Here is a 20,151-nt window from a genome sequence, read left to right as displayed (position 1 = left end):
ACCGAGTCTCAGTGAGCAAAACTTCCTGTATTGTACGATTCTTCTGAAGGTTTGATTTACTGTATATGCTCTGCTGAAAAGATTCGGTTGGAGGATGATCAGCAAAGCAAGGTGGAAAGTCCTGAAATACAAAAAGCTAAAGTCATCCTTTAGCTGTCCTGCTGAAACTTATAAGGTCACACGAGACTGGAGCAAGCCCCAGCTGATAATGGGTGAGGGTGGGGGGTTCACACTTACATTCACACCTGTGTGCATTTTATAGTCACTAATTAACCTGCTGTGCATGTCTGTGGACTGTGGGGGGAAGACAGAGAATCTGGAGGGAACCCACATAATCAAGATCCACACAGAAAAGACCCCAAACCCTCATGCTGAGGCTGAGGCTAACCACTGTTCCACTGTGGCACTCATTTTTGTCAATTTACAAATACCACTTTTCCGTACATTAACCTTGAATGACTTTGAAAGTTCCAGCAAGCATTCTTCATCTCTGCAAATCATGTTTCCCCACACCTCCATTAGATCTAGTCTTTTAGGATTGTAATTACATAAACTCTTAATGTGATTAGATAGCTGCTGTATACCAGCTACTAATGTCAGCATTGGCTGTAATGGGAGGTAATGATGCTAGATTTGATGCTGCCCGACAGAAGGACATGAATCAGAGTATTAATGGACTCATTCGAGCCATTAACCATTAGGAGTAGTTAACTGAGGTGACTCAGTGCATACAGCCGCCGGATGAAACAAAAGGACAGTGCAGATGATAAAAATCAACGCTGAAACTGGTTTTGAGATGTTAAAATCACGTGTTGTGTGTTTGTCAGTTTTCGCTAAACTGTGTTTTGCATGCAGACCTGGTTTGGAGGAAAGTGGAATATAGAAGGCACCACAGTCCAAATGTAGAACAACAAATCTTCAATTTAATTGATTCTCTTTTGCTGGGCTCAGATATTGGCAGGTTACTCTCCTGAAAGTCACTGCAAGTAAGAATGAGAAATCCAACAGGCGGACCATCTGTACACCAAACTCCAATCCAAGAATGTAAAAGTGCTCATAAAATCTTTGTTGGTTCTCATTTTGTCGGCCGATACAGCTTCCCACACACTAAGGTACCATTTTCCTGAGATGAAAAGAAACCGGTGGGACTGATTGGTTGATTTGTGTGTAAACAGTTCCTGTCACTCTACCTCTGCAGTGATTTTCAGAGACACGTAGCCCTGCCATGGTAATATTTATTATTACTGGCTGATTCCCAAACATTTGAATAGTGAGATTAAAGCTGCTGTCATCACTGGCAATTTGTGTCTGTGCCACAAAACTGTTTTTCTTTCGGAAATACATAGAGAACAGCTTTGTTTCAGAAACACACGATACAGATCCCTGTGGTACACTTTCACAACACTATGTCACCACAGATCTTCACCTTTCATGTTCAGTCCATTCCATATGTTACAGTACATTATTTCTGCATTTGGATAATTTACCACTTCATTTTTAGGCTCTTTTGGAAACATCTAACTGTGTGTGTGGGGGGTGGGGGGGACTGTCTGTCTAAAACCCTTTTATATAAAACTGCTGATTTGTGTCTCATTTAGTCAAACCAAGGCATCTGGATATGGAGACTTTAATTTGTTTTTATTCCCATAGCTGTCATTACCTCTGTGTTGCACTTTTTTTTAATACCTGGAGGAGACATTGTCTGATCTGGCAGATTCTTTTGTCATTATGGCCTGAAGGATATCAACAAATACTTAGCTACATTCTGAATTATTGGCCAATATATTGCTCACCACTTGTGCACAGAGAGGCAGTTTCACCCTGAATCGAGACATGAAACAGAGATATGAGTCAGATAATTAGACGACAATTAAGACAACAGTTGCCAATTGCGTCTCTGCTGCATTCATGTTCACGGAGAGCAATGAATAGATATTTTGAAACCTTGAATATTCCGCCTCAGTGAATTGATAAAAAAGCACTTGCTATTATACATTATAAAAGCACTGTGCTTAGTTGGTCACTGCATAACTGACTTTGAAAGTGAGCAAAAGAAATATTTGTGCCAATATTTATCTTATTTACAACACTTTTATTTCCCCATCTGCTCAACAACATAACATGAAAAACAATGGACTTGAGGCAGTGTTTGCCTCTGGACAGAGCAGTCTGTTTATTATTATTATTACCTGTGATAATGTCTACCTGTAGTTTAGACTCGGGCTAAATTACTTTAAAGCAACACACCAACGATCGAAAAACACAGAAAACATTACATTGCCTAATGCACACAGAGATGCTCACACAAATATATGCACACACACACACAAACACAGACAAGGAGAAAAGCATCTGGTGGTTATATTGTATTTGGCTTTTAAGTGACTAACAGCTGTCCCCTGGCTGATTTCTAATTAGAAAGCTATTGATTACACTCAATACCAAACTTCCACTTTAGGCCTGATGGGCAAACACAACAGATGTTTCAATACATCAATATGGGAGTCATTATTTAATGAATGTCATATTTTCACTTTATTTTAGCACCCCTATGTCTGAACATAAGTATCAACACTTTCCATTATTAATGAGCTGCAGATGCCGCCACGAATCATGATGTGAGAGCAGCGTTGTGGGTTTAGATGATTTGTCTTTATCAAATAAAGATTATTTAACACCATTATTTGACTTTATTCAAATAGTGATATTAATCTGTAAAATGTACTTTTTTAAACAATTATTTGATTAATCACGGATCATTTGGGGAACAAGGGTATAATCACTGAAGATGCACATGCACTTGTTCAGCGTTGGCTAAATTAATTTCAGACAAAAAACTAAATCCCAACGAAGCAAAAGTTAAGTCTAACACAAAAGGTTGTGTGAGACCAAGTGTTGCTTCTTTCTGTTTTTTTTTTTTTACCAGGGGGACCGTGGTGTGGGCTGAAGTAAGCAGTGGTGCAAGAGGCGGCTTTTGATGTTTAATGTTGATTTACAAGTTTTGACGGCTATTAAACAAGCCCCAGGTTCAAAGTCATGTTTCAGGCAAGGGTGCTCTAGTCACGTCCGAGCCCGTGCACTTCATCCTCCAGAGTATCCCTAATGAGAGCTCCTTTTTTCTGCTGTGTCTGTGTGTCAGCTCTTCTTCCCCAGTGAAGAACACTAAGACACAGAGAGAGACCGACGTGGCCTCAGACGTGAACCGCTAGGAAGGTTTTCTGTCCTGTTTCGCTGCTGTTGTTATTGTTGTTGTGGAAGTCATCTCCAGTCATTTGCAGCTTGAGTTGATTAGTCCAGGCCTGTAAATAGCCAGTCAGGCCTCCTTCCTGTCAGCTGATTGTGACAACTGGTGTATTGATTGACTGTACCTGACATGTGCATATGCTGCACACTCTTTGTCACTCACACACACACACACACACACACACAAACCATACCACCTTGTGCCCTGAGACTGGTAGTGAGTCACGCCGGTTTCAAAGCCACACACTGAGATGTTATTGTAACAAGGAACATTGAGATCTCCTCACGAAATTGCCTGTGACCGCTCAGGCTTTCAATAGTCCTGTGAGACACAAGGAAATGACATTATCTGTTAAGCTGGACTATTTCTCTCCAGAGGAAATAGAGTTGAGGTGCGCTGCCAAGAAGGTTGCTGATGGCCGTTCTCTGGAGTAATCAGCATGGATACAGTTACTTGTTAGTAGGAATCTTTTGTTGTTTACAAGAATTAAACATAAAAATGTGTTTGTTAATTGGTTTCACCTGCAGTGAAACCTGCCGGAAAAACCACGTTTTCACAAACTCATTTATTTCCTTTATTCTTTAATTACACCAACATTATCACTCATTCTCTTCTGTGACGTGTGTGCGTGCATGTTGTTGTATTCACACGTGCACTGTGCCCATGCGTGTGTATGTGACATAACACACAGCAACCCATCACTAAACCCTCTTATCCTTCCTCTGGGGGCACAGCTTAGTGTAAACAAAGGGAGCGAGAGTGAAGAAAGGGAGAGGCGGAGTGGATTATCATCCCTCTCCTCTTGAATCCGGGGGAGATCAGCGAGTCATTTACACAACATAATTCATTTAAGATGTATTATTCCCCAAAAACTAATGGACTTAAACATAACAGCTGTTGCCAGCTTATGACACACTCCAGTCAGTTAAAGCTACCAATCAAGGCTTGTGTGTCGTGTCCCAGTATTTCAGTGTTTCCCCATGGCACCCTGGGAAATATGATGTGTGTGTGTGTGTGTGTGTTTGCTTTTTCTTCTTCTTTCTTGTTCACACTGGGCTCCAGTTCTGTGCTTCACTTAATGTTGTTCTAATGAAAGACATGTGGGATTTGTACACTGTACTGTACAGAGTTCTTCTACACACACACACACACGGCAGGTTTGTCCCTTAAGAGCCGTGTCCCTCACTGTGTGCAGCATATGTACATCCGCCGTTACCTTGGTGACTAATTTGTTGCAGAGCCAAGAAACAGACAGACAGACACACACACAAACACACACACACACACACAGCTTCACTCAGCATTGTTGTGTGACAGTGGAGCGAGCACTGTTATCTTACACAAAAGCGGCATAAGTAGAGTGAATGAACTTTCATAAATGTGGTTACCCTGCTGCAATGATCCTTTAATTTTGCAAAACACACAATTTCATTACTCTTGACATGTTTTGTGAATAATGCGTTCTCATCTTCTCTCTTTTTTCTCATTTTGTCTTTCATTTCCTCTTCCTGCTGGCCCGACTATTACCTGACCACTGCTGTTTCATCAACAGGTAAGCGCACAATTTCCTGTACTCTGAAACAAGTTTGTTATCTGGCTTGGTTCCACCCCCTTGAACACATCCATTTGTCCCCGACTTGATCAAAGCGTGTTTGTCTGACAGGTACTGAGGCATCAGTGATGCTGCTGATATTACATTCAGTGCTCACAACTGAAAATTGAGACAAAATTTATATTTTTCAACAGTTTTTCTGTCGAGTTACGGAGTTTGTCTTTTCTTCTAAAAAGACCCCTAAAAAATGAGATATGATGAGTTTTACTACTTTCTCATACATATTTCCCTGCCAGAAATACTAACTGTAGGCCTACCTATTTTTACTAATTTGTTTTAAATGTTACACCTGTTGTCATCATTCCCCAGTTATCCCTTATAGATTTCCACACAGTCATGATGTCATGAGGTGCAGGGTCAAGCATCGCGTCACTGAGTTGTGCATTTGTGACATTCTTTTACAGAATCATATTTGAGAAGCAGAATAATTACTTTCCAAACTCTGCCTGTTGACGCTGTCATGGACAGAGCCTTTGACACACCCATCTGCAGCACAATGAAACTTACCTAGATTCCCACAGTGTTGCATATCCTGAACATTTTGCCTGTTGAACTTTGTTAAACTGACCTAGACACCCTTTAACCCCGTCCTCTGAGGAAGTTTAGGTTAGGAGCCACTGTGGGTCACTGATATCATTGCAAAAATGAAATTAGGAAATCTGAACACAAAAGCTGTTTGCTCATTATATCAGGCCTATTTAAGCTACATAAATCGTGTACAAATGCCAAAAGGCGGCACCCACTGGCATGAAAATGACCGAGGAAACAAATTACCATGAATGTTTCTGTTAGAGCTGAAAACTAAGTCTGTGAGTGTGCTCAGAGTGTCAAACACAAGCAATTAAAACAGTAGACCTTTAAGCAAAAAAGTATCATTTTTCTAGTTCTGTGTGACTATTCTCAAAGGAGAAGCCGAAGCCCCGAGCAACAGTGGCCCCCTGTATAGACAGGGGGCCTTATTTAGTTAGGAGTTAGAGGTTAGCAGGAAGCTTTCAGGGGTCAAGCCACTGATGGTGGCTGCAGTAAATATCTGTAATGGCCAATAATAAACAGAGAACATATAAGGTCCCTGCTATTGTCAGCAGAAAGCTCAGTACTATATCATTCTAATGGCATCCCAAATGGACAATGTCTGCCACTGTCTCTAAGCACCCAAGGCAGAAACAGCCACCACCCCTTTATCTCTTTAACTACCTAAGGCCTAGAGAAATACACCTTGTGGTACCTCATAAGAGCTTACCATCCACCACTATAAAATTCAGCTCCATGAAAAGGTCTAATATTAGTTCTGTTCTGCCACTTTAACTGGCTTGCTGTAGTTTTGGATCGCAATAAATCTTTCATACTCTGGGGCAGGTACCAACCTGCACTTATCCCCCCTATGCAGGCCCGGATTCAAATCATTAAGGTAGTAATATTATCTCCTTCATACTCACACACACACACACACACACACACACACACACACACACACACACACACACACACACACACACACACACACACACACACTGTACCAGAACCAAAAATGGTTATACAAATGAAATAAACTGGAATAACATGAATAATGTAAAACCATTTAATGTGATCAAATGTAAAAGTCTAAGTTTTTGTGTCATTCATTTAAGCTTGTGGCAACCCTGCGTTAGCATAACACACGAGGTTGTGAACTAATGTGCTCATTTGAGTGTATGCATTCACACACATGCGTGCTCACACAGCATGAGTCACCCAGTGTCATCTTATTATAGTGTGGAGCACAGACCAGCAGTCAATAATGTTAATATCCACTGTCTTCTCTTACGTGTATATGTGTGTACTATGCTGATGTCGACCAAAAATCCTGCTGCACACACTGCCAAATGGTGTTCTTTGTACTTGGCTCCTCTGTATCCCACTGTCCCACCGAGGATACTGAACATCTACAGGAGCATTCAGCTAAAAGAGAATCCCTCATACCCAAGAGCAAGGTTTAAGCTTAAAGGGCTTTGTGTAGGTTTATGCTGCTATCCCTGTGAATGCCTATCCAACCACCACTGGAGGTGTACATGTAAAATGAAGCTATGAATTTTACATACTTCACTTGGATAGACATTAAAGGTAGAGTCAGCTGGGCCCCTCCTCTCAGGCTCGATGGCGCATGCCCCCCTGCCCCTGAGAGCAGTTGTCAGGACAGACCCATGTTCAACCGCTGTTCACATGGAACGCTTCTCCAATTCAGCCTTATTACAAGTTCTTGTTTGAATATTTGCTGCTATACCACCAAGATAGCGACTGGACGCCGTCAAGCTTGGAGAAATGGTGGACACACACTTTGCAGCAAAGAAAAGGGAATACAGTCCGAGTAAAGCGCTGGACCGTTGGGCCCGTAATGTGTTTTTTAAGAAAATCCTACAGACTCTACCTTTAGAGTTTTCAACTGATAAAACATGTTGTGAATGATTGAACAGAGAATGTGAAATGGTGTGTTGTGTTCAATTTTTCAAAATTGCGCAACAAATGCTACACTCAAACTGCACAAGTGAAGTTCACAGAATCAGCGTAATGTAATGCAAACAGAGCTGACAGTGGGGATCAATCATGGACAGTGGCTTAAAGAAAACACAAAAAAAACCAAACTCGGTTTATCTGTTGTTTTCATGGAATTGACGATGTAAAAAATTGGGAGGATCAAACAGACGAGGTAAATCTGTGCAGCGGGTACAGTCTGCATCGCCTCAGCAGCACTGTCACAGCCATTGTGCTTCAAAGTAATTCACACAGTCATAAGTACTGGAGCTTATTGTACGGATTCAGTTTTGAATAAGAAGTGATTGCCATTCCCCTCACAGAATATGCTGCAAAGAAACAAGCAGTATAAAAAACATTTTTGTTTGAATAATGTGATGTTGATTAACCATTCATATAATACGGCAATGTGACATGCGACAGATGATTCTCTCTTTTTTTTCTTCTTTTCTTTTTTTTTGGGATGGTCCAAATTTTATCATATTGACATTGTCACATTAAAAGAATAGCATATTGAAAGCATATAGCACAGTTAGCACACAAGTAGATGCTGTTTAATTCAGCATCTAACCATCGGCTGCCAGCAACGGGTCCCTCATTACCCATCAGCCCATTTGCCAGCTGCCTCATCATTACCCATCTCCCCTGGCGGCCCCTGTCACTCAAATGCCTGGGAAGAGCTGGAAAGTCAATTAATGTGTGTTGTATGCAAGTATGTCTGTCGGCCTGTCTGCTCGCCTGGACGTGTGTGTGTATGTATGTGTGAGACAGAGAGGTACAGCAAGAGGACAGGTGTGTGTAGAGTAAATAGAGTCCAGTTGTGTGTATTCAGAACTGTTGGTGAATGATTTTTAGTCCTTTGGGCCCTTTTCTGAAGCTACATTGTGGTTCCTAGTTCATCACCAAGAGCTGTATCATGTGCTGCAGTTCAGCAGCATTTTAAACATGCTCACTGTTTCCTTATGCATAATGGTTGAGTGGAGTGAAATATGTTTTATTATATAGTATCTTTATCCTTTCAGCCAGTCACATCACTACTCTCTTACCTGTCAAACAACTGTGACAGTCAAAGAATCAGATTAAGCCATTAGCTGCATAAAGTAGTTCCCCACAATAGTACCCACATTACTTTACAGACAACTCATCAATATACTGTAATGTTTAACCAGCTACGTATTTGTGTTGTAACCCACTAAAGATTAATCTTTGTCTACCTGTATTTAGATTTAGACAACCACTCATCCAATCAACTCTGCAGGTTGAATTGAGCTGTTACCCAGATTTTTTTCCATCAATTTTCAACCCAAGATTAATCCATCATTTAAAAGGTAAGGGTCCATATCATCTGGTTCCCTGTCATACCCCCCTTTGCAAACACGTCAGCTTTGTGGTTGTCTAACAAAAGTGGTGAATCTTTTTTTTTTTCATCCACTCTGATGCCACTTTTTTGTGTGGGTCATAGTCGCTTTTAACTGTATTTTAACCAGAAGAAAGAATTTAGTCATCGCATGACTGGATTTTAAGTTGTCAGAGAAAAAAGCAGAGGAAATATAAGAGGCAGCACAACTCCCAGCCCCTCGCTCCTGTCATGTGTCTGCCGAATAGCATTGGAAAAACATATTTTTCTAACATGAATTGGCTTCGTTCAGTGTTTTTGTTTCTAACCACCTGGTCCATTTGTCTTCGAGAAGAGGCTCCCACAAAAACATCCCGGATGATTGACACTGAAGAAATCCTAAACTTAATAGAAGCTGATGCACTGACTGACGCAATGATGATAGAGATGGTGAATATAACAAGTCAGAGAATCCACTCACACCCCTATGGTTTTATCTTCAATAAACTGGAGGAATTCTAACTTCTGACCAACAGGACTGATTGAGCTTAAATTTATTGCACTTTTTTCATAGCTTATTAGTTTTGTTTGTGAAAGATTTCAACAAATGCACTGTAATCCCAGTGTGTCAGCATGTTTAATGATGCATTGCGTTACAGCAAAGCATCGAAAAGGAAAGTCTTCATACTGCCTTGAGGCACTTTGAGTTTAGCTACTGAAAAGAATAACCAATCTTTAGAGCATATCTTTATTAGCAATCTTTCTATGGTCACATTGAACTTGCAGTTTTATGTTAATCTGGGTATTTCTATTTAGGGGAAATGTAACATTAATACGTTGGTTTACAGTAGTATTGTATTGGACTTAGTGAGTTAGTTTGTTGTACATTTTACTTTATGTGTGCATGAAAGGTTGCTCACAAAACAGCTTCCCAGATACTTGTTTTTGATTGAATTATGCCAGGAATATTCGATACAGTGGTGTGAAAAGCAAATTCCCAAGCAACAGTACAGTACATTTAAGCAACACATATTTCATAACCAGATGTTTTTGCCAATTGGCTCCATTTGTAAGTAGCCAGTGTACCGATTTCAAATTCAGTGGGAGGTGTAGCTCGAATTTTCTCAGGTCTAAAGTGTTGGGCTAGGATGAAGTGCGTGTGGGTAGTCAAGTGTTTACATCATCTCAGAATGTCAAAATGGATGATACCGAAGTGGAAGCAAATGAACAGATGATGAGAAGAGTAGCGGGTGAGAAAGGAAGGAGGAAAGAGGGAAAGAGAAAGTTTTCTCAATGCCAGATGGAAGAGCAGTTGGCACCTCTCTCATTACTGCGGGGATGGATTTTCCTGTATCGCACCAACACTCATGCACGTGCAATCACACAAACAAGCACACACATGCAGAGCTACCTCCTGTCACTCCACACCACCTGCCCAGCACCTGGTCATCAAAGCAAGACCAAGGAGGGCTCTCATCTTTAGAGAGAGAATGAATTACAGCACTAGACGGAGGAGTGGAAGGGCACTGATGTCATATGATTTCACCCTTTGGTCGCCGCAGCTCTACGTTGATGCCGGTTCCTTCTCTGTGTTAATCACCATTTCTCTTGAATCAGCTTTTCTGTCATCTTCTGCCATACTACATCTTTGTCTTCCTCCGCGCTGTGTGTCTGTTCGTGTGTGGGCAGACGTGGATCCGTGTTGCGCCCTCGCCATCAAGGCAAGCGGGGCCTGTCATTCCCTGCGATAAATTAAATGTGACACAGATGGGTGGAGTAGCTTCCCCCTTTGATCCAAGCAGTGCGACAGAAGGAGAGACCCTGACCAACACATGTCAGACAAAACTGTTGGGCACCACCGAAGGTAGCTTTATGGTCCCACTGGATGTGAGCCAGGGTCTGATACTAAGGAGGGAGTGGAAGTCACAGGAAATGGGAACGTCAGCAATTATTGAATATTGCCACTGTATAATGAAAACCACGTATCTCCACTTTTGATGATTTTGACTTTTACTATAGATGGACCTTGCTTATTAGCCCGTTTGCTGTCAACAGCGTTTATCTTAGTGATTAGTGAAAGGATGTTTTATCTAGTCCACAACTATCTCCATTGGATGGATGCTATAGTGTCTATCAAAACCATGTACATCCTGTATTCCTACCCCCACACACCCCTTTGTTTGGCCCTGCCCAACATCATACCACCTTCACCTTCACATTTTTCGAGACATTCATTCACAATTGTATGAGTTAGTGCTTTAATATTATTATCACATTATAAAATGAATTCACTAAGATTTATACAGACTCTGGACTCATGTTTCAAGAGCCATACAGTACAATACCCTGTCTGTATGCAATGTTTTTAAGTAGGATAAACATGTTTTTCTCCTTCAATGAGCCTTTTTCATTTGTCAGCAATAAATACAGTTGGGCACTTGAAGAAAGGTCGAGGGTCGGCCGGATCAATGGACGCAAACTCAGCAATACTTAAGTAACTCAACATTGAATCCTCTGTTTTTAGTGTTTTCCTCTTTATCTTATCACAACGTACTTGAAAAAGACCGTTGGTTGTCTCGAATGTTCTCTGCATTGATCTGAAAATCAAAGTAGGTAGGAATTATTTTATGTGTATATGCTTAAAAGACCGTAACGGAGTAAAAATGATAACAGCACTAGACTCTCTGGAGCACACAGAACAGAGTCTATCGTATGTTTGTATTGTTGTGAAGGCATGAATTGCAACTGGTTTTCTTTTGTTTGCATTCAGCCACACATACGATGTCCCTCACACACATAAACACAGCAACACATCCATTGACAGAATGTTTTTCCTTTGGTTTTCTTTTCATCAGAAGGAGTAGAGAATAACTACTCAGGTGGTCAGGCTCCTTGGGGAAGGCAGAGGTAGAGGGCAAGTCCAGAGACCTGGAAGGTAAATGTCCATAAGGGGAGGAGGATGAATTGCCAGCCCTTTCTTGGGATGAGTAAAAACAAGCTGGTGTTAAAAGAGGCAAGACAAATGTGGAGGCGATGCCGGTCTGCAGCAAAAAGTTCAGGAAACTACACTGCAATGAAAGATGAATCAAAGAGGGAGAAGATCTATAAGTACTTTTGGAGGAAATTGGACTGGAAATAGAGAATCATTTTGTGCATTTGTGTGCCTGTGTGACAGCAGACAGCCGCAGACAAATCCAGAAGTTGTCGTGGCCAGTACAGGGAGCCAAGCATGCCGACGCATGTTCCTGTCAACCCTTGGCATTAAGCAATGGTGTTTTTCAAAGTGGGTTGGAAAAAGAGACAAAACAGTCCTGACAATATGGAGAGAGTGAGAATAGGAAAAAGACTTCCTTCACTCTGGACCTTCAAAAAGTTCCTTTGCACAACCATAGATCCTTTTTGTACCTGAAGCCTGTGTTCAAGTCCATCAGTCAGCAGACATCCAGCCTCTGACAAGACAAGTGATTTCCCCCATTTTCATTGGCTTTAATCTCTTTTTCCGCCAAAGAAAGACCAGTGTGAGACATGCAGTGCAGTCAAGACTGGGTGGGAACATGGAAGCTGCCATGTAGTTCGTGGCACTGCATTTAAAAAAAGACACAAGCCAAAAGTTAAACACAAAAGTTAAACATTAAAGCAAAGACAGGTATGAGGTGGCATGTGTGGATCCACAGGAGCCTCGGATCTGCCTAAAGCTACAAGTATCCACCCTCTATTATAAGACCATCCTCAGTGTCCAACAAGTCCACCATCATCTTTAACATAGCATCACAAATGTGGATGAGCTGGTCTCTCTGCCTGTGGTGCATCGTGGCCTCTATCCTCAAACCCATATGAACCTGTTGAGTGATGGATATGGCTACCAGGACTGAATCCTTCTTTTAAGTAATACGCCTCTGAAAACCAGAAGCCAGTGACACAGGTGTCTTGAAAGAGGTCATACTGAAAGTGAGTATGATTCTGTGCACTGTGTGTAGAAGACGGTAGAGGGAACGAGGAAGCACTAAATATAATTTATTGTTGGCAGTTGTATAAACTGTTCATTATGTGGATGTGTTCATTTCAAGATGAACTACGTGTTATTTATATAAACTAAATTATTATTCATTTCTTAGTTACATGATTGTTATTTATTGTTGGCTGGCCATTTTTAAATGTATAAAATAAATACACAGTGTCTGTCTTCTGTTCTGAACAGTCTTGCATTTGGACATGGCCTTGCTGTATTGTAGCTGGCAGCACTTCAGCCTTCAGTATCTTTTCATTAAGCTTTTATAACAACATGTTTTGGCTTCATCAATTTAACAAAAAGCTGAGCGCACACAGCCACAGACACAATTCAACTTTATACTCTGTAAATTGATTATAACTACAATGCACTGATACTGTCATTCTAATCAATGTTGAACAAAACAACAACAACCAACAACAACAACAACAACAAAACAGTTTAGCATTGGGTTCATTTCTGGTAAGACAGGTGCAGCTATAAAACATAATCCACCATGGAAAATATACTGTTTGAAGACACTTTTTGTCATTTCAAACATACATGGTTTTCATTCATATTTACAGTCACAAATTCCACACTGTGAAGAGAAATATGTGATAAAGTGTATGATGGTGGTAAAAACACCACCTTGCTGAGTGCTACTTACACAGCAAGTTTTGAATAAATCATTTGTACATGTGTGAACTTGTGTGTCTGAACTCCTGTCAAGCTGGATCTCGTCTGCAGATGGAGCTGGAAGGTTGACAGTCTGAGTTAGAGCTGAACAATGTGCTCCAATCAAAACGCACACAGCCTCATTGTTTGGCAGATATGTCAGTCAAACAAGAGCAGACAGCAGCGTTATGTTGTTAAGCCTTCTAAATTATCTGATGTAACACAACATAGTGAGCATGATAATCAATGCTCAAATTGCGTGGCGCTCCTTATCAACATTAGCCGGGGTTTTTTCTGGGACAGAGTTTTGGTAAAATTAGTTACATTTACTACATCACTCTCCTATTGTGGACAAGACGAGTCAATGCAAATGTAAAACATACACTTATAAACACTTATAGAACCAACACAAAATGCAAAAAACTGCACCATTGTGCTTCTGTATTGTACTGACCCATCTGGGCCTCCATAGTCTCCCATAGTCACTATCTTTGTTTTAAAAAGCCTGATGCAATTTAAATTTTTACGTATAAAATTAAGTTTAAATCTGTTGGACTGATGATAAGACATATTATATACTTACTATATATAATCATCTGCAACCAATAAGAAATATTGATAGGGTGTAAAAAAAAATTAAAAAATAAAAAGACAAGAAGGGGATTTGTATTTTTAGACTACTGGTTCTAATGATGAGAATGGGGATAGAAGGATGTATATATCCTACACAGAGGCCTAATATTTGCACAGTTGTACTTAGTATATTGATTGAAGTTGGGACCAATCTCTGAATCCTATCTCTATGTAAATACAGTAACTATTTTTGGGAAAACAGTTATATTGGATCTCATGGTTTTGTATTTGACAGAAAAGAAAAATAATAGTTTATTATTTATTAGCTGTAGGCTAGGTGTGATGATGGGCAGCATTATAATGCAACAGAAAATGCAAAAGAACATCTTACAGTAGTGGGCAATTTAAACAAAGGGTTCAGATTTTATTGAAATGTATTGCATTAAGTTGCACAGGTGTTAATGATATTGTGTGTCCAGTGTCAGTGTGCAGAGATGCCACCAACAGGGTGGTTACAAGAGGAAACCCTCAGGGGGTCCTTAGCAAAAGGTCTGTGTGCAGGTGAGGTGATATTTGACTAAACAGGACACATCAATGTAACACAGCTCTTATTGTCAGAAGGGCCCAGGATACGTCACACCTGCTGCTTTGTTAATATTAGGAACTCATTGTCATTTAAATTTGTATTGATAATTGTGTCCATGTTATGAATTAATTCACACTTGCACTTATTGCATGTATTAACACCATGACATTATGCAAACTTGTTTCTAGACTTACAGGAGACAGCTCATCTATGAACTAGTCTATTGATATTAAAATGGCTGTTTTGATCGTAATGTGATACGTGTGTCTAAAATACATGTGGCTTAATGGCATACACGTGGCTATTTTTAATGCTATAGACTTGAAATATAATAGTCACTATGAGATATAATACCGCTGCTGCTTCCAAATTGGGTGGAGGGTGAAGGAAAATCATTTTGCTCCCGCCCTAATGTCTTTGGATATAATAGCCTATTAGATTCCTGCTTTATAGCATGATTACTGCACTACTTACACCAAACTGTCTCCAACCAGCCTAGGTTATTCAGGCTTAGAAACCTAATGAGAACAATGACCTTGTGTTCCATTTGGATGGGTGGATAGTCTGTCTGTCTCTCGGCTCCCCCCCCCCCCACCGCCTCCACCCCCATCACCACCCGTTCCGTCTCCGGACATCCATTTTTAAGAATTTCCTCCATTCTTCATTCTTTTTCTTTTTTATTCTCCCCGTCATGTTTAGTCATCCTCTGACTCTTCCTCTACTCTCTTTGTCTCTCTCGCTCCCTCTCTTTTATGGTGTATTCCACTGGGCTCTGCACAGGCATCCTAAATACAATTACAGTCCACAGCTGAATGGAGAGGAAAGGTCCTCTGGGATCCTTAGAAACAGGAAATGGTCAGGAGGGTTGGACTGAGGAGGGAACGGCAAATCCCTAATTCAATTGGCTGAACCTTGGCAACAAGCCCCCGGCGACTCTTACTGTGGAATCAGTGGAATCAAACAATGCAGCTCAAACCGCAAGAGAGATTTTCATCCACGCTAGCAAACACACACACAAATTGACTCAAATGCATCTCATTTTCTCTTTCCCTTCCATTAGATTTCTCTCTGTTCTTTGTGCTCTCCCGTACCCCTTAGTTTATACAGTAGGTTTCAAAGTGCTTTATAGCTTTAAGTGATCGCCTGCAATAGTGATTCAGCTTAAGATTCTCAGCGAGTCTCTGTAGCGCTTCGCGTTGTTCTGAACTGTTATAGATAACTGGAAAGACAATCAATAACTGCTCTATGTGTTAGCAATGATGACCCCCAACCCAGGGTTTAAGGGTTGCACTTGATTACTGAGAAGCTGCATGGCACCTCTGTACTCTCTCTCTCTCTCTCTGTCACACACACACTCATACATACACACACAGGAGTTTTTGTGTAGAAAGGGAATAAGAAAATCAATCAGTAACAACACAAAATCTTTTAATCCACACTGTGGGTGGGCAACCTGGAGGAAAGGTCAGTCAGCGTGCGTACATGCACATAAGCATTAACAACTAATGTCTCGTGGCAAGAGCATGAAAATGATTTTAAGAAATCTCAGTTGTTATTTTGTAATTAATGTGAGGCCGACTTAGTGCAGGGCTTTGAGCACTGTAACCTCTAAACAAACACAGCGGTAGAACTTTGAAAGCCACCAATTATAACTCTTACTACAAAAGCTGCAATCATGCAATCATAACCCCAGCCCTTTGTTAATTTATTGTTATGTGGCTGTAGCCAATGGCGTGAAGAGCAAGAACTGAAGTCATCAGTCATTCTTAGGGGCGTTATAAATGTATTGGGGCATTCCTGTCTTTACTCTGGTTAATGGATACATTTAGTTGCAGCTGACTTATTTGGAAATAATTTCTTTTTTTATATACTGTGAGTGACTGAAACTAAGCAACAGATCTGGGATGTGACTAATGCTTTGGATATAAAAGCCAGGAACATTTCCTCCAATCTTACAAAAAGATGTGGGGAAACTCAAGTTAAATGTATTTATTGCATCATATTGCGCCCCCACCCCCCCTCGTCCTCAAGTCTGCATCCTCTGCCTCCTCTCCATCTGTCTCCCCCCTGCTCCCACTAAGCCTCTATTCTCAGATGCAGTTGCCTCTGTTGCTCTAATGTTTGTGTGAATAGCAGTATTAGGCCCCATACCCTTACTGATAATTGGAACAAAGTGGGGGATCGATACAAAGGGCACACACACATGCGCGCGCAACAATAAAAACAATCACATTTCCACACAAACAGCAGTGCTGTCGTGTGCTCACGGTGGACTGGAGCACTGCAATCGATACAACTCAGAGGCAGGATTTTCCTCTGCATTTACAATACACACTCAAGACCCTTTGTGCAACAGATACGAAAAGACTGAACTGTTTGCAGCTGTTTGCGTGGTTACTCTTTTTCTGCGTTTGTGTCTATAGCGCATTTGTACAGTCTCATGTCAGCCACGTCTTTGCCTGCAGGATTTCTCAGGCAAGGCACTAACCACTGCAGCTTATAGAAACTGCAGCAAAGAAATACAGGCTAAATACTGACAGCTGTTTGTTCCTGCTCGGTGGCATGACTAAGACGTCTTGAGCATTGTACATGATTTTCCTTAATCATCTAATACCAACATTTTTGTCTTGTGATAGGGCGGTGAAAAATTATTCTCACTAATCTTACCCATCTGGATGACAAAGCTTTTTCTGACATTACGATTTATGTCTTCCTTTTATGATCAGTAGCACAGGACACTCATTTAACTCTGTCATATTATTACACAATAATTAACATTAGTCTTTAACGACACTGCTCTCGCTCAGACAGAAATGGATTCAGGGGTCACGAGTCTCTGTCTCTCCAAGTATACCTGTCTGTCTTCATCCGTGTGTGTGTGTGTGTGTGTGTACATTTGGTATGCATGAGTGCACATGCATGTGTGTATTCCTCTAAATAAATGTCTCGTGTTTTACGGAGTTTCTCCTCGGGGAGGAAAGAGCAGCCAAGTGAGACTAACAGGCGGGGCTAAGTGGAAGTGTGCTGATGGGTCTAAGTGGAAGTGTGCTGATGTAAGAGGTTACTACATCCCATTAAAACAGGAAAGATATTTGATCATGGCCTCCAGTTGTCCTCCTTTCAGGACAACAGCAGTATAAATGTCAGTGCAGACAGTCAGTGTTTGTCTCTCCACAGGTAGCCCATTTGTCTGTTCACTGGTGGAGAACCACAAGAGTTCTGTTGACTTTTGTTCTCTCTGAAAGTCGGCAGAAATTAAATTGCTTTAATGTCTTGAACTGAGTGCAGTCTAATGACATTTCTGCTTTTTTGTATATAATTACCATATCTCAAAGGTCAACTTTGTTGGTGCTTTTTTTTGCCATAGTTTAGAATGCATTATAAGGTAGCTGTTCAAGTGTTTTATTTGTTTTATCGCAGATACCTCTGAGAATGTACAGTTTATACTCACACTCATTGTCTAAATGTAACCTTACATTTTACAGTTATTAGCATTTAATGTTTACCTTTGAGTAGACATCCAATTAGCTGTTATGGGCACTTGGAGTTAAATCGGTAGTTAAGGTCATTTGACGGTGCGTTGTGTGAGATAGTCCTGGATAGTCAGTGTGATTCATAGGATCAGCATGCTGAGATGAGAGCACAGAGCACAGAGGCAGAGTGATGAGCTACTGTGCATGGTGCCATCAGGAAAAACGTGCTTTAGACACTATTAAATGATGACAGCCGAATCGATCCAATATCAACTTAAATGCACATTTAATTGTGAGGAAAAGTGAAATTTAGCTCTTTCTGATTTACTTAGCTGACCTGCATCTGCAGTGTAACATTGTGTGCACTGTACTGTAGGAGCACTCGAGCATACAGGAAGGGTTTGGCTGTTTTTGCAGGAAGCTTTAAAAAAATATTCAACATGAGGATCCAATATTTAAACAGATACTGGATTGTTTCAGTGGTCGTCTTTTAAAATTGTCTGAAGCACTTTTTTTGTGCTGGCCCCGTGCACAGAAGCACATCGCTCTGCTGGTGTCCCATGTTCTCTGTTGCCTGGCAGCATCTACTGACTCTGCATGACTAACTCGCACAACCCCACGTCAAATAACTCGAACTATCCCTTTAAGGAAGCAAAACAAACTTGAGCCCCATGCGGTTAGTTGTCTGGATATTTTGATTGGCTGTCAGACCTGTCCCAGGCGCTGTAGAGGAAAGAGAAAGAGGCAGAAAGAAGAAAGGCAAACAAAGACATTATCTGTTGGTAATTGATTTTTCTGAAGTTGATTTTCAAGATTTTCAAGTTGATACTCCTAGGGAGGAAATATTATCTTATCAATTAACAGTTAAAACAAATTGTCGACTGCTGGCAAAATATAACTGAATTAAGAGACTTTTACCGGCATGGAGATTCTTCTTTTATTACTCATTACATTTTTATATAGGTTTAAAAAATAAAACCAGAGCAGGATCCAGCTGAGAAATGGAGGTGTCATGTTTTCAACTTAGGCATTAGTGATCTTAATTATGTAACTTGAGAGTATTTTTCTCTGAATTATTGTGGCAGCTGAAGTTTTCTTAGCCGCCATGCACATGTCAAAAATAAACAGAATTTAAAAAAAATCAGCAAAATATCAAAATACTTGTTTTGTTTTGTTTTTTTCGTACAAAGAAATTTAATTATGCCTCTGCCAGCTATTTAATAATATTATTTTGGTGTTTGTTAACCATTTCAATAAATTGATTTATTCAACTATGTATTGTGAAAATACACATTCAGTATTATTTTTATAGTTTCACTTTTATCACCTTAGGCACCGTCTTTCACCTTTTTAAAAAAGCCTACAAGGTGCAATTTGAAGTCATACGTCTGTGTTTGACTCCTGAATATCCAACATAAGCCTCCAGCTCTTCATGTTTTGCACCAGGGAGAAAAAAAACCCCGTCAAAAACTGTTATGCATCTTTCTACCCATGGTGTTATGAAGTTGTCTGGCTATTCAAAAGACTTTATAGAAGAGTGCATCAAACTTAAGATCAGTTTAAGTTCAGTCCAAGTTCACCTCCCTCAGGTTAGATGATATATAGCCACCTGAGTTCAGCTGTGAGTATCAACAGCAGCATACAGTACATGTCAATTATGAGATAAGACACTAAATATTTTGTTTTTGTTTTATTAAAACACAAAACCCTGCAATTTTGTGCGATTGCATTCACAGCAGTTGTATGTGCATGCATGAGGAGGAAACAGTATACCTGAGTAGGTACTGTATGTAATGGCGTTTGTGTACGTATGCACATATGCATGTCTGTTTGTGTCAGCTCCCCATCACAGATAATTGAAACCGACGTCCATTATTTATAGCTGTAATCAAAATTTTCCTCCCTTTCGCCCACAATTACTCTTTATTTTATGACACCACAGGCATCAAAGGTGTCTAAACTTATCTGCCCAATCTACATGTCTGCACAAGGCTTTGTTCATTCCATCACACACACACACACACACACACACACACACACACACACACACACACACACACACACACACACACACACACACACACACACAGACTATGCATATTAAATTTGGCCACATAACTCATTTTCAGCCACTTGAAGCCTTCAAAATGTAG

At 40.5% G+C, this 20,151-nt stretch overlaps 1 protein-coding gene across 1 annotated transcript in view; it reads left to right on the top strand.

Annotated features, from left to right (window-relative positions):
- LOC310997495 (cell adhesion molecule 2-like) overlaps positions 1–20,151 on the top strand; it is a 205,021-nt gene that overhangs the window by 111,098 nt on the left and 73,772 nt on the right. The gene's annotated exons all lie outside the window — the stretch shown is intronic.

The sequence above is a fragment of the Trachurus trachurus genome (assembly GCF_905171665.1).
Source record: "Trachurus trachurus genome assembly, chromosome: 14".
Taxonomy (NCBI): Eukaryota; Metazoa; Chordata; class Actinopteri; order Carangiformes; family Carangidae; genus Trachurus; species Trachurus trachurus.
This window is presented reverse-complemented; position numbering and strand designations above follow the sequence as displayed.